Genomic DNA, 13,718 nt, shown 5'->3' with positions numbered 1-13,718 from the left:
ACAATAAAAAATTGATGGGGTTGGGGTGTGGGGTATATGTAATGTTTTTTAATGTAATGTTTTGTGTGGTCTCTTAACTTTAAAATAAGATAATTTTAAAAAAATGATCCTCAGGCACCTCTCCTGGCAGCCAGGGTGCAGGAGAGGAACTGCTTGTGCTCACTGTTCAGCTGTGCACACGCGCCCCCTTCAGGCTACCAACAGAATCTCAGAAATTAAATTTTTATTAATTTGCTATAAATTTGGAAGTTCAAACAAAATGGAGCTAACTATCCAGTGCCTTGATGAGACTGCATGGAGATAACAAGAAGCAAAGTACTAGGTAAGTATACAAAAATCAATAGATTTCTCCTTCCCTGCAGTGAACAATGAAATAAAAAACAAATACATTTCTAGTTGTAAAACCACATAATAAATTCCTTTGCTCAAACCTAAGAAAATAAGTACATATTTTTCTCCCATAACCTATAAAAACTTGCAAGTAGTAAATAGTTAAGTAAATGGAGAAATATTCCTGTTTCATGGTGGGTAGAGACAATATTTTTAAGATCTTAACAAAATCATAGAAAATATTTTGTATATATTTTTGAACTTTTTCTACTCCGAAAAGAGCATGCAAAATGTTTAAGAAAACAAAACTGAGCAGTCCATATCGCCTGGTTCCAATTCTTATTATAAATCTACAATAATTAATAGAGTTTGACTTTGGTACACAGAAAAATGGGGGGGAAAATAGAGCCCATATGTAGACCCATTAAAATATGCTCAAGTGAACATATTCCTTTCAAAATATGGAAATGGAACAACTGATGGCCTTATTGAAAATAAAGACATAAACTTTACACCTTACACACAAATTCACCTAAAGTAGTTTATATGTTAATGTCTAAGAAGCAAAATGATTAAAAAAAAAAAAGTGTGGTTCCAACAGAAAAATGACCTTGTGTTTGCTGATGAGTTTTTAAATGCAACATCTAAAGAAAGAGTCATAAAAAGAAAACAATGGTAATGGGACTTCATTTGAAAAATTAAAAATCTACTATGTGGAAGACACTGTTAATTGAATGAAAAGACCTCAATCCTGCACTGGGAGAAAGTTTTGTAAAACACATATATTTTGTACCAAAATATACAAAAGGCCTATAGAGCTCAATAAAAAGAAAACAAACCACACAACTAAGAAATTGGAAAATGACTGAACAGACCCCTCACCAAATTAGGTATATAGTTGGCAAATAAGCACACATAAAGACACTTAACATCATTTGCCATTATTGAAAAGTAACTTCAAACAACAATGAGAGATCCTACCCTCCCACTGGAATGGCTAACATCCAAAGAACAGACAGTCCAACTGCCAGCAATGATGTGGGACAACAGGAACTCTCCTTCCTTGCTGGAGGGAATGCAAATGGCACAGCCACTTTGGAAGACATTTTAGCATGATTACTAAGGTAAACCTATCTCAGCATGTGACTCATTAATCACACTCCTAGGCATGTACCCAAGTTTGTTTGACAACTAATGTCCACATAAGAAAAACCAGCACTGATATATTTATAGCAATTTTTAGTTGCAATAGCCACAAGCTAGGAGAAACCAAGATGTCCTTCACTAGGTGAATGGATAACCAAACTGTGGCACAGCTATGTCCATATAGTTACTCAGCAGTAAAGAGGAAAGTGTTATCCTGCCACAGAAGGACATGGATGCATCACAAATTCATATTAAGAGAAAGAAGCTGCTCAGTTAGGGCTACGTAATGCATGATAAGGCCACGTCTGCTTGTTGATGGGGTACGGTGTTAGGGACCTCTTTGCATACACCTAAACAAATTGCTCCAAAAGTTGTCAAATTAAAAATTCAGATATCTGCTGAACTGTCATTTTGTCTTCCTTTAAGATCTGAATTGCAGTGGGGAAAAGAGATGATATTAAGTAGTTACTCAAATCTCAGCACCATAATATGAGTTAGGCACTGGTCCATCTGCTAGAGAGGTAAATAGACAGTTGAACAAACAGAAATATTCTTGCCATCTTGTCTCTCACATTATTGCAAGATAAACAAATACAAAAACACTGTGGCAACTAGTTTGAGTTTCTTCAGGTTTCCAGAGTTAGAAAAATTCCAGGACTCTGGCTGGGCCTTTCTTAGTTGAGAAATGTGGGTCCATAGTTCAACATCCTGTACTTTAGTTATAGTACCAGAAGTTAGATGAACTTGGTAGGGGGTCTTTTTCTTAATGAGGGTCTGTCACCTTGATGGAGCAGCACAACTTGCCAAAATGTTTCCATCATTCCAAATAGGAATGCTGTCGATTTTAAGCCTTTACTTCTCATTCTGTATACACACCGCAGGAATGAATACTCTACATTCTGATGCTAGGAGATTATTTATTCTAGATATTTCAAAAAAGTGAGACTACAATACTTGTCCTTTGTGTCTGGTTTATTTCACTCAATAGGACGTCTTCCAAGTTCATCCATATTGTCACATGTATCATGAATTCATTCCTTTGTACAGCAGAACAATATTCCATTGTATGTCTATACTGTTATACATTTTATTTATCCATTCATCTATTGACGGAAACTTGTGTTGCTTCCATCATTTGGCAATTGTGAATAGTGCTGCTATGAACATCGGTGTCCAGATATCTTTTTGAGATGCTGCTTTCAGTTCTTTGGGGGTATATACCTAGTAGTCCAATTGCCAGGTCGTATGATAATTCTATACTTTGCTTTTGGAGGAGCCATCAATCTGTCATCCACGGTGGCTACACCATTTTGCATTGCTACCAGCAGAGGATGAGGGTTCCTTTTCCTCCACATCCTTTCCAACACTTGTACTTTCCATGTGGTTTAATAAAATAAGAGGTGGCCAATTCAGCTGTAAGAAGGATGCTCCCCGGAGACCCCCTTCTGACAGCAGCCAGGGGAAGCAAGTGCTGAGAGGGCAGGGCCACATGGGGAAGGAGACTCAGTCATCAGTCACCTCAGGAGAGACCCCCATCCAGGAAGACTTGGATTAGAGGGGGACCAATGTCTCTCAGAAAACCCATTACATTTTCAGACACTGCCAGTCCCAACAGATTTCTCCCAAGATTCTCTGACTGTCATGCAGGTCAATTTGGTGAGATGCTGCAGAAGTCCAGTGCCCCTGCTTGCCTTGAGGAAAGGGGAACCCATGGTGGGGGGAGGGGTAGTTTCCTGTGATGCCTGCGGCAGGATCCTGCTTCCCAAGGGCAGAAAGAAACACTTAGGAGAATGAGCCCACCAGGCTGTGGGTACAGGAGCCCTCTATTGGCATGGCGCCCACCATTGTGTCCTGACATGCTCTATGCAGGGGAGGGGTGATGTCAGGGCACCGCTTGATCCTCTGGGCTTGCTGTAGGCCCTGGTGGGGCTCAGAGAGGCCGGAGCACAGGGACTGGTCTCCTATGCCTGGCATTAGCCAAGTCCCTTTCATTAATGCACAGGGCAACTAGCATTTTCTATTTATACAAAGAGCAAAGCTAGAGAGCCCTGTTGTATAGAGCCTTGCTGGTCTCCCCCACGACAGCCCAATGACAGTCTTCCCTGGTGACATCAGGACAGCTTCCCTGAAGACCCCAATGCAGACTCCTCTGGGTCTCCTTTCAGAGCTAAGCTCCTTAGAAACAGTCCCATGCAGTCCCTCTCCAGAGGGACATCTCTATTTCAGCCCTCTGTGTTTTTGAACCTGCTGAACCCTAGCCAACCACTCCAGTGGAACAGCTCTCCTATGGGTATTCCAATTACATTCAAATTCTCACATGCAAAGGCCACTCTTTTTTTTTTTTTTAATCATTCTTGAACTTTCCTTCCTGATTTTTCAGCAGTTTTACAGATTTGATTATGTCTTCCCCTTCTGCTTTCTTGGCTTCACCAGGCTTGGGGCTCCCTGCTAATTTTCTTTCGTACATCTCAGTGTCCTCTTCCTCTGTTAACTGTTTACATGTTGATGCTCCACAAGGTTCAATCTTCTTCTCACTTTCCTTCTCATTCGCCCTAGTCTATTTCAGTGACCACATCCAAACCTATTGTTTCAAACAGGATGCCAAGACTCTTAACTTTTCATATCTAGACCAGATCTCATTCCTGAGTCCCACATGTGAATTTCTCACTTGTCTTTCATAGATTACTCAAACTAAGGCTGTTACCCCACAGCTCTACACCATTTTCTTTTTCAGTCTGAATGTCACCACTCCCTGCCCAATTCTCTAAGCCAGAAACCAGATGATTTCCTTTATATTTCCCATTCTATCATTCTTAAATACGATTAGTCTGAAGATGTGTCAGTACTACTTCCTAAATATATCTTCTCAATTCCATCCCACCTCCCCATTTCTCACTGTAGACTTAGTCCAGTATTTCATCACTTTTTAAAAGAGATTTATTTATTCATTTCTCTCCCCTTCCCCCCGACCCCGGTTGTCTGTTCTCTGTGTCTATTTGCTGTCCAAGTTGTCAGTGGCACAGGAATCTGTGTCTTTTTGTTGTTCTCCTGTGCAGCACCATTCCTGGGCAGGCTGCAGTTTCTTTTGCGCTGGGCAGCTCTCCTTATGGGAGGCACTCCTTGCGCGCATCAGCACTGCGCGTGGGCCAGCTCCACACGGGTCAAGGAGGCCCAGGGTTTGAACCGCGGACCTCCCATGTGGTAGACAGACGCCCTAACTACTGGGCCAAGTCTGCCGCCAGTATTTCATCACCGATAGCCTGGATTATTGTTACAATCTTCCAAAAATGTTTTCCGCTTCTGGTCCAGCCTCCTTCAAATTTATCTTCTACACTGCGGCTACGACATGTATAAAATTCAAAATATTTCTTATCTAAAACCATTCAAATATTTATATAGTTTGCATAATAAAATTGAAATCCTTCCAGCATTTTAGAATAGAAATCTCCAAACTGGCCACAATCCACCTCTATGACTCATCTGTGAACCACCCAACAGAATTCTCTTATGCTAAAGGTCAGCATATTCTAACGTGTTCCAAGGAGCACTTCTTCCAGATATTAATAAAGTTCTGGTCTAATAAGTTTGTGAACATGGGGAAATGGACTTAAACACAGTGATGGGCAGAGAGTGTAAACTATAATGTAAACTATAATACACGTTAGTGGCAATGCTGCAAAATGTGTTCATCAATTTAAGAAATATATCACACTAATGGAAGATGTTGTTAATGTGGGAAAATGTGGAAAGGGTTGGGAGTGGGACATATCAGAATCCCCTCTATATTTTTTGTAATGTTTATGTAGTCTAAGTATCTTTTTTTAAAATTTAAAAGTATATTAAAAAAAATAAACACAGTAAAGGGCATTGGGGATATCCAAATGAGGAACAGAGAAGATACAGTTTGAGTGCTGAACTCCTGTTTTTCACTGAATAGCTACTAACATCTGAAGGCATTCAGTTTGGGAAATGTTACTGAAAGCATTTGGGCAAACCTAAAGTTCCAACAATATGCTCTACTCTCCTACTTCTTCACCTCTGCCTGGTGAGCCACCCATTCATTCAGCCATTCATTTGTTCGTACACTCCAAAACAATCATTGGAAATCAACTAGATATGCTGTACATTCAGGGGGAGAACACGCTCTTGGTGAGCCAAACTTTGTAAACATATGATTAAAATAACCAGGATAAGTGCTCTGAATTTTGGAGCATAGTGCAAGGACCTGAGTTTGGCAGATCAACAGACAGCAAGCTTTCCCCCTCCTCCTTGACAGGGCTATCCCTCAGATAGGTGTTAATTTTTTTTTTTTTTTACTTTAAGTATTAAATTGATCCTTAGGTGTTAAATTAACATATATTTACAGGTGTCATATCTTTCCGTTAGGTTGATCCTTTTATTGTTATGAAATCTCCCTCTCTGTTTGTAGAGGTATAGGTAAAGTATATGTACATGTCATGAAAGTTAAGTTGGTATCAAATGAAATGTGATTTTATTATTTAGGATGTTGCATTTTAATCCCACGGAAAACACAGGAAAAGGAAATGACAATATATAGGAAAAGGAAGGCAATCAATGTGGTACAATTCAAACACCCAATACATATAATAGTAGGAAAAAAGGGCTGTGTTTAAAATGAATTGTTACATTAGGAAAAACTTTCTGGATAGAGTTAAGAAATTCATAATAATAATTTGTAAGAGTGGCAGAGTAAACTAGGCTGAAGGGACAGAAGCAATCGTGAGATTATTTCAGACAGATATTTTTCATTATGTTCATGTACCTAATCAAGAAAACTAATATATTTTTATAAAATGCAGATTTCTGGTTCTCCACACTAAATCACAGATTAATATATCTGGGTATAAGGTATAGAAAATAGTATTTTAAATATGTTTCCTACAAGATTTTCATGTACAGTAAAGACCAACACTTTCTGTTGGGAGACTGTAATGAATTCAATAATTGAAAGGTGCAGAACCCCTGACATAAGTCATATATATTGGCTTCTTCATTTTCCACTGACCACTAAAATATTACATACCTGGGCCAGAGCTTAACCTCCTGCCAAAATGTCTTTATCAAGTGATACTTTATAATTATACTTTTGTTTTTTATTTACCAAGAAAGGGTTCTTATTTGCTAAAATATTATCTTTTTTATTATTGTTCTTTTTTATTCATTGTCTCTAATAACAGTTATATGTTATTTAATTATCCCTGTAAAAGCTACCACTTTCAGCATTCTTGCATCAGGAAAACTTTTTCTTAAGAATGGTATTTTTTCTTCTCTGTGAAAAGCAAATATGTCATTGCTTTTTGGCCTGAGAAACTATTTAACAAAACTGAGAAAAGCAGGGCTGCCCTGATGGAAGGGGCTGAGGGTCAGAACTGTGTACTCTCAGTTTCCTTCATGACTCCTATGTTAATTTCCTACCTGCTCTAACAGATTCCATATAATGGGTTGGCTTACCAGCAGGGATTTACAGACTCAAGGTTTCAGAGGCTAGAAGGCTTGCTTCCTCCCAGAGTCAGCACTTAGAACTCACCAGCAATCTTGGTGCTCTCTGGCTTTTCTGTCTTGTGCTGATGCATGTGGCTGCATCTTCTCCTTTCTCTTCTGGGTTCCCTTGTCTTCCAGCTTTAGGCTGCTCCCAGCGCTTCCTTTCCACATCCAATTTCCTTTGCTTATAAGGACCTTCAGTCACACTGGATTGAGGTCCATATATTCAAAGTTCCTATTTACAAAAGCGTTCACACCCACAGACCAGGGGTTGGAACCTGAGCATTCCTTTTGTGGGGGACATTATGCAATCCCCAACACCAATGATACCCTCTGACCACTCACCTTTCCAATGGGACCCAGAAAGCAATCAAAAAATCATTAAGTGAAAAACCACTTTAGAAATCAGTATTTCAAATGTCCACAATTCTCATTTTGCTCTGAACACTAAGAAATTCAGTCAAATTTAATACAATATTGTATTAACTCTCTTTGTGAGAATGTTTACTTTTGCCTTCTCTATGGCTTTAACTTCTTTAGTGCTTTAGTTTCAAGAGAATTTCATAATTATTTCTATAAATATGTATTTTTTTCCTATAGTAAAAAACCATTATGGAAAGATGGGGTAGAATTAGTCCAAATACATATGCATTATTATTATCTTTATTGAAATCTTTTGAACTCAAATGTCTTCCATTACTTTATAATGATTCTTCTGGGAAGATGGCAGACTAGCAAGACAGAGGACTCTTTTCTTGCAGAAAAATAGCTAGAGGACAGGCAGAAATTGCCTGGAAAGAAAGCTTTTTGGGTTCAGGACCCCAAGGGAAGGCTGGACACCACCCAGGAGAGAGAGGGGCAATGCAAAAGAACCATGATGGCAAAACTGTGAGTACATGCTGCAGCTGCCAGTATCCACCCTACCATATAGACACTTTGAATTCTCAGGCCTCAGGGCCACTGGCTACAAAGGGGGATCCACCTCCCAGGAGAAGTGAGGAGAGAGTAACACAGCCTGAGGCTGACCCTGCTTTTGACCCATACCTTTGGTCTGCTGTGCCCTTGAGCTCCTGCAGCCTGCATGGGTCCTGCCATTGTTTGCCTGGGGGAGCCAGCAGGGGACTAAAGAGATCCAGGATTAAGGCGATCTGACTCTCTCAATCATCCTGTCTATTGAGCAGGACTGATTGTTTGAATTAGGAGGCTTTCAGCCTCCAGGCAGGATCCTCTATCACAGTGATCTGGTCTGGTGGTTCTCTGACCAGGCTTTGAACTGAAGGGCTGACAAAGAGTGCCATCTGCTGGTGGACCATGGAAAAACATGTGGGGAACACACGTAAATTAGCCAGACAGGCATTTTCCAGTCTTTACAGTCTCCCTTCCCAAGGACCTCAGAAGCAGGTCTGCAACACATTACTCTGCTCAGGGCCCAGATCTGAGCAACTAACAGGGACAATCCTAAAGACCCAGAACAAGTTAAACCAAGAATCAAGGACACCAATAACACACAGCTTCCTGCCACTAAATCCCTATGAAAGGAAAGTGAGCGTCTGAGTAAACTCACCATCCAAATCAGATGCCTAGACATCAGCAAAAGTTACAAGTCACTCTGAGAATAGAGAAGAAATGACTCAAGAAAAGGAAACTATCAAAGTCCCCAGAAGATACACAGGACTTCAGACAACTAACCAAGGAGATGCACACAAACTTCCAAAATCAAATTAATGGGCTGAAAGATGATATGGATGAAAAGATAAAAGATATCAAGAAGACACCAAGTGAGCACAAAGAAGAATTTGAAAACCTGAATAGAAAAGTAACATAACTCATGGGAATGAAAGACACAATAGTGGGATAAAAAACAAATTAGAGAGCAGCGGTTGTAGCTCAAGAGGTTGAGGATCTACTTCCCATGTACGAGGTCCCAGGTTTGATCCCTGGCATCTTCTAAAAACAAACAAATGAAAAGATGAACTCTCACTGCAGAGCAGATGTAGCTGAGTGGTTGGGCATCTGCTTACAATTCACAAGGTCCTGGGTTCAATCGCCAGTACCTCCTAAATAGGAAACAAACAAAAAAAAACAACAAAAAACATTAGAGGCATACAACAGCAAGTTTGAAATGATAGAAGAAACAATAAGTGATGCAGAAGACAGAACAGCAGAAATGGAAGAGAGAAGAGAATAGAAAGAGAAAAGAATGTGAAAAATTGAGCAAGGGCTCAGGGAGATGAGTGATAAGAGAAAACACAACCACATGCATATCATGGGAGTTCCAGAAGGGGAAGAGAAGGGAAAGGGGCAGAAAGACTATCTGAGGTAATAAGAGCTGAAAATTTCCCAACCCTCATGAAAGTAATGACCTTGCAGGTCCAGGAAGCACAGTGTACCCCAATCAGAATAAATGTGAATAGACCTACTCCAATAGGCCTATTCATATTCATAGTAGGTCTAATAGGACTACTCCAACTGTCAAATGTCAAAGACAAAGAGAAAATTCTGACAGCAGCAATGGAGAAGCAAACTATCACATACAGTCGTTGCCCAGAAAGATTTATTGTGGATTTCTCATCAGAACTTGGAGAAAAGAAGACAATGACATGATATAATTAGGATATTAAAAGAGAAAAACTGCCACCTGAGAATTCTTTATCCAGCAAAATTGGCCTTCAAATACGAAGGTGAGTTTAAAGTGCAAAGAAAACAGAAATTAAGAGAATTCATAAAAATGATTCCATTTTGCAGGAAATATTAAAGGAAGCCTTACAATCTGACAGAAGAAGACAGGAGGCAGAGGCCTGGAGGAGATTATAGAAGAAAGAATAGCAGAAAGGATAATCAAAAGAGTAAAAATATAGACAGAAACAAGACAGGACATATGAAAACCAAAGAATAAAGTGATAGAAGTGAATAATGCATTTACCATAATATCATTGAATATGAATGGATTAAACTCCCCAATCAAAAGATATAGGCTGGGAAGCAGACATGGCTCAACTGCTAACGCATCCATCTACCACAAGGAGGGTCCAGGGCTCAATCTCCAGGGCCTCCTGGCCTGTGTGGTAAGCTGGCCCACGCGCAGTGCTGCCATACTCAAGGAGTGCCCTGCCATGTCAGGGGTGCCCCCGCATAGGGGTGCCCCACCTGCAAGGAGTGCACCCCACAAGGAGAGCCACCCCATGTGAAAAAAAAGTGCAGCTCGCCCAGGAGTGGTGCTGCACACAGAGAGCTGACACAGCAAGAGGATGCAACAAAAAAAGAGACAGTTTCCCAGTGCCACCAGATAATGCAAGCAGATACAGAAGAATGCACAGAAATGGACGCAGAGAGCAGACAATGGAGGGGGAAAGGGATAGAAATAAAATAAATCTTAAAAAAAGATATAGGCTGACACAAATGGATGGAAAAACATGAGCCATCCATGTGCTGCCTACAAGAGACTCACCTTAGATCCAGGGATAAAAACTGCCTGAAAGTGAAATCTTTGAAAAAGATACTCCATGCTAACAGTAACCAAAAAAGATCATGTCCTCTACACAAGTAAAAGAAAAAACTTGCAAACGTTGATGAATGATTCTGCAGTTCTTTGGGATTTGAGGGTTCTATGACAATGGAAAGGAGGCCACTGCCTCTTGTGGTTTAGAAAAGCCTGAGAGAAGAGAGAGAAGAGGCAGGAGAAGGAGGAGGAGGGGGAGGGGGAGGGGGAGGAGGAGCTGCAGGAGGAGGGGGAGGAGGAGGAGGAGGGGAAGGAGGAACAGGAGGGAGGAGGGGAGAAATGGGACAGAAAGAATGGCAGGGAAGGTTCATGTGGTCAGAGAGAATCCTGCAAAGGCACTAGTAGAACAGGGGAAGCTTAAGGAGCTGGGGAAAAAACCCTCTGACCAGGTTCTGTACTAGAGCAGGGAAGAAAAATGATTTAATTGGTTCTAGTGATGAAGACTAGCAAGAGACTTGCTCAATTGCAAAATTCCATTTTCCTCCTAATTCACTCTGGAGTATGTCTGTGTTGACAATACTGGTTTAACTTAATACCCTAGCTTTTAGCCATTTTTAGAACTAGAGAAACCTATTCCTTGAACAGGAACCAGCCAGGATTTTTGTGGCTCCTTTCCAATGTAGGCACACCTTCTCCTTTGGCATGGCATGGAACCCTCCTATCAGCAGGTGACAACTCAGAACTATGCAGGTGAGAGATATAGTAGAAAGTGTTGCTTTCAAGCACCAAAGAGCATTCTGATTATGAGAGTTTCTTTTTCCTCCACTTCACATTATCTATATATTTTTTTGTTAGGTGAAAGTGACATAACATAAAATTAACAATTTTAACAGTACATTCTGTGGCATTTAGTACATTCACTATGTTGTGCATCAAATTTATTTAATTTCAGAACATTTTTATCCACCCCAAAGGAAACCTCATAGACCCAAAAGGAGTTCCTCCACCTTCCCCACTCCCCTCAATCCCTGCCAACCATTAATCATGGTTCTGTCTCTCTTTATTTGCATAGTATGGTGGGGGTGGGGGTGCAGGAGCCTCATATTTTTAAATGTAACATTTTTTTTGTCATCAAGGTAGCTTTACAAAAAGGCAATTAAATAAAACTTTTTAAAAAAGTTTCCATTTATATGATAGTTTTTTGACATTACAGGAATAATCTGTTTGGAGTGATTACATGAGTCCTAAAAGATGAATTACTGACGGTTTGTCCCAAGTATTGCTCTAAAATATTCCAAGTGTCAATTCACTTATAACCATAGCATTTCATAGATTTTAATTTCCCTTTAAGATTTTCCGCTTTAAAATTCCTGTGTATCTTGAGAAACGACAAGAATTCTGCCCATTTTAACTATTTTTATCATCTTGGGTCCTGGAATCATGACCTGTTAGTTGAAAAGGAGTCAGTAACCATCTGCTTACGAGGAGACTCCCCGCTCCCCCACCAGCGCACCCCCTGCTGCCCTTTATTGCGCTGCACCCTGAGCTTCAGGCTTCTGTGATGCAGAAGAACATTCATCACACAACAGGGGGGGCGGGCGGCTCTTCTCCGGAGGCGTCCCCACTCCTGGCCATGGGGAGCTGCGTGGCCGGGTCGCGGGGTGGAGACACTCCTCCTGGAGAACGCAGGTAGGGGTCCCCGAAGCCGCGTGGGACGCGAGCGCGCAGGAGCCCCAAGTACGCGCGGGTCCACCTCGGCCCGCGGCGGGGGTGGGGCTCCTGGCAAGGGAGTGGCCGGGCGCTCAGCCGCGCTCGGGGCCGCTCTGCCGTTCCCCACCGCTCAGCCCCGCCCCTGGCCGCTAAGCCCCGCCCCCCGAGGCCCCGCCCCCGAGGCCCCGCCCCCCGAGGCCCCGCCCCCCGAGGCCCCGCCCCCGAGGCCCCGCCCCCCGAGGCCCCGCCCAGCACGCGGCGCGGCTGCGGCAAGTTTCGGAGCGTCGGGCGTTTGGCTCCAACCGCTGACCTGGTGCTCGGGCCAGGCCGAGGCGCTGCGCGGGGCTCCCCGAGCGCAGGGCGTGTCTGGCCCGCGGGCGAGAGGGCAGCGAGCGCGGGCCGGGAACCCTCAGGTGGAGCGCGCGGCCCCTCCTCAGACGCCCGCCTGCGCCGGCTCGGCGGCCGGTGTGTGTGCGGCCCCACCTGGCGGCGGCGGGGCGGGCGGCGGGGAGCGCCCGCGGGCCTGCGGGCGGGGGGGGCGCGGGGCTGCGGGGCCGCCGGCGGCGCGGAAAAGCGGGCGAGCGGCCGTCCCCGCGCGGCGCTGAGGGCGCGCCCGGCCCGCGGCCGCCCAAGCTCCCGCTCGCTGGACGGTTGTGTGCGGCGGCCCCGCCGGTCCTCCCCTTTCTGTGCGGTTTGGGGCCCAGGATGTGGGGGCTCCCTTGGTGGGGGGGCGTGGGCGGGGGGCTTGGGGCCTGCTTCTGTCTTTGGCATTTTTCCAGACACGGGTAACTTGTTTATTCTGTGAAAGTTAGTTGAATGAAATTATCTAGTTGGAGCTGCAGCGCTAGTTACCATGTACCACCTTCTCTCTTCCAAGCCCCGGGTGATAGGCATTTGTATTTTTTTCCAGTTTTGGCGGCCGTGGACTTGCTGTGGGAATCATGGTACAGTAAGTTGTCTTGGATAGATATCTCCGAGTGGAACTAGGAACAATGATGTAAGTTTATATTTTTAAGAAACTGACAAAATATTTCCCAAAGTGGCAGCACCATGTGGCATTCTCACTGGAAATGTATGAGGGCTCCAGGTTTTCCACATCTTCGTTAACAGTTGGTATTTTCTTGATTTTAGCCATTTTAGTATGTCTATATGATAAGTCGTAGCAGATTTTAATTTGTGTTTCCCTAGTGATGAAAAGAATTGAATGTTTGTTCTCTGGTGAAAGTGTTATTTTACATAGTTTCCCGTTTTTAAGTACTGTTTGTCATTTTTTTTTAACAAATCATTTTTATCGATACGTATCAACAAACAAAGCATACAGTTCACCGCACAATCAGTGGTATTTGGCATCATCATATAGTTGTGCATTCATCATCTCAATCTTATTAGAGCATTTTTAAAATTTCAATAATAATAAAGTAGATCCATCACTTCTCCATCTGTGCTTCCCCTACTGTTCACAGCTCCCATTTTTGGCTATTCTTTCACAAATACTTTTTTCCCCCCCTATAAATTGATTTATATTTACATTTTATATAAATGGAATCATACAATATGTTATACAATATATTTAGTTCACAGTAATGCTGTA

General features: G+C 42.6%; 1 long non-coding RNA gene across 3 annotated transcripts in view; it reads left to right on the top strand.

Annotated features, from left to right (window-relative positions):
- The first annotated feature begins 12,003 nt into the window (after nt 1-12,003).
- LOC111764436 (uncharacterized) overlaps nt 12,004-13,718 on the top strand; it is a 126,807-nt gene continuing 125,092 nt past the window's right edge. The window contains exons 1-2 of one of the 3 annotated variants that reach the window (XR_011645835.1): nt 12,004-12,106; nt 13,038-13,124. This is a non-coding gene — a long non-coding RNA (uncharacterized lncRNA). Of the gene's footprint in view, nt 12,107-12,365; nt 12,593-13,037; nt 13,125-13,718 lie in introns of those variants that run through there. The other 2 variants (XR_011645834.1, XR_011645833.1) reach the window with 2 other exon arrangements.

This window comes from Dasypus novemcinctus, chromosome 15, assembly GCF_030445035.2.
Source record: "Dasypus novemcinctus isolate mDasNov1 chromosome 15, mDasNov1.1.hap2, whole genome shotgun sequence".
NCBI lineage: Eukaryota > Metazoa > Chordata > Mammalia > Cingulata > Dasypodidae > Dasypus > Dasypus novemcinctus.
The sequence above is the reverse complement of the archived record's forward strand: the minus strand, read 5'-3'. Positions and strand labels throughout refer to the sequence as shown.